The sequence below is a fragment of the Triticum dicoccoides genome, chromosome 2A, assembly GCF_002162155.2.
Source record: "Triticum dicoccoides isolate Atlit2015 ecotype Zavitan chromosome 2A, WEW_v2.0, whole genome shotgun sequence".
Classification (NCBI taxonomy): Eukaryota; Viridiplantae; Streptophyta; class Magnoliopsida; order Poales; family Poaceae; genus Triticum; species Triticum dicoccoides.
Genome location: NC_041382.1, coordinates 614,720,172 through 614,722,519, shown reverse-complemented (window position 1 = coordinate 614,722,519; position 2,348 = coordinate 614,720,172).

The window sequence follows — 2,348 nt, the reverse complement described above, 5'->3', positions numbered from 1 at the left end:
TTGTTCAAATTATTCACAACTTTTCAGAATTTTTTGGAAATTCGAAAAATTCTCCCATTTTTTTAAAAAATGTTCACATTTTTTAACACATTTCCACTTTTTGGGAGATTAAAGATTGGTCGAAATTTAAATAAATGTTCTTGTTTTCAAATTTTGTTCAGAATTTTTGAAAAATGTTGATGTTTCGAATTTTGTTCTGGAATTTCACAAAATTGTTCGTGATTTTGGGAAAAAATATTTTTTAACAATTCATCACAATTTTGAAAAGTATTTCAGTTAGTAAAACATTCATTTTTTTCTTAAATTATGTTCATTTTTTCAAAAATATTGGGAACTTCGTTGGGCTTTTGGTTCTCGATGATTTTCGCTGTCTTAGAACCATTACAGCTTGCTAATTCTTCCGGTTGTTGGGCATCGTCAATAGGATGAGATGCTGGGTTCCATGCGAACCAACCTGTGATTGGATGGTTAGGTGGACAGTGGTATCCCAGCCCATCTGGGTTCAAGTCCTGGTACTCGTATTTATCCTGGATTTATTTCAGAATTTTCGGTGATGCGCTTTTAGTGGGAGGAGACGTTCCCGTCAACTACGAGGCGCCTACAGTGACTTAATAAAATCTCAAGATTATATGCTGGCTCAGGCTCTCGGAGATGCTCATAGGGGTAAGGTATGCATGTGTGCGTTTATAGAGGTGAGTGTATGCACGTTTATATAAGCACTTGTGTTTGTACTGATATTAAAAAAAAAAGATGTTGGGTTCCATCCCCTGCTAGCACGCTTTTCTTATTAGCATTTTTTAGTAGCTATAGTTCGCTATCGCAGCCTGCCGCTACCTTCATGAGCTGGCCCAGTCTTATCCTCACTGTGCGTGCGGGCGACAACCTGCCGCAGGGAGCGGCTTCTACCGGTTTTTTTTTATGTGTTTTCACTTTCTGGTTTTCATGTTGTTGCCCTTTTTTGCTTTCCTTTTCTTTTTTCACTTTTTCTAATGTATGACTTTTTTCAAATTCGTTATATTTTAATTTATATTTTTTCAAAAATCATGATTTGTTTTCCAAATTCGTGACTTTTCAAAATTAATAAAAAATATATCAAATTCGTGATCTGTTTTGAAAAGTTAATTATTATTTTCTTCAAATCCGTGGTTATTTTTCAAAATCATGATTTTTTTAATACGTGCACTTTATAAATTCCCAAGTATTTTTGTATTTTTATTTTTTTCCAAAATTCAATGGTTGACCAGTCAACTGGTCAACCTTGGGCGAGCTGCACATGAGCATGCTAATGGGCCACAGCCAGCGAGCATTCTATGTGGGCGCCATCTAGCCTTCTGGCGGCGCCGCCAAGGAGCTCCCATGGTTTTGTACGGGGCAAGCCGATTTTGTATTTAAGTGTGTGGGTTTTTTTAAGAATTTGTTTTTCTTCTTTGGTTTTGTATTTTCTAGGGAGTTGATTTGTTCTTTGGTTTCCCCTTTTTCTTTTACCGCTATCATTTTCATTCCCAGTTTACTACTTAAGATGTATACTTTCCCCCTTTGTCAATCTTTTTACAATTTTTAATTTTATAAATAATGCATGAATGTTTTAATACAAAAATACTTCTCGAATATGTGACCCGCATTCTTTCAATATGATAAACATTATTTAAATACGCAACAAACCAATATTCGAAATGGGTGTACTAAATATGCGATGAACCTTTTTTCAATATGTGGTGAATCTTTTATGAAATGCGTGATGAAATATTTACGAGGAACACTAAATAAAAATGCGATGAGATTTTTTTTTCAATATGGGGTGAATATTTATGTAAAATGAGATGACCGGTACATAGCATGGCCCTTTTCCTATTGGCTGACACCCTTATGGTTGTATCAGTAGATGGATAGAGAGTAACAGAGGACTAGAAAAACTTTCATTTAAAATAGCGCATGCAATTCTTAGAAAAAACACAAAGTCTCACAATGCGCACGCGGGCCAAAACCAGAGGCCCTTAACGTTCCGATCAAGCAGATTATCCGCAAAAAATACGTGGCACAGCGCAGCGCGACGTAGACGGGAGCGTGCGGTTTAATGGACAACGGGCGTGACATACTGACATGGACGGACAAACGGATCCAGCGAGCGACCTCGCCGCACAAGCCGCCACGGAGAAGGTTCTCGGCGCCAAATTACGACGTGACACCTCACTGCTCACTTCCTCGCGTGCAGTAAAAACAATCGTGCACCCTTTTCCTTCCTCGCGTGTACAGTATAAGAAGAGCAGGACGCGCGGTAGACTTTGTCACCGCCGGTCGTAGATTATTGCTTTCGATTCCGGTGCGCGCGCGCGCGCGCGCGAGAGAGA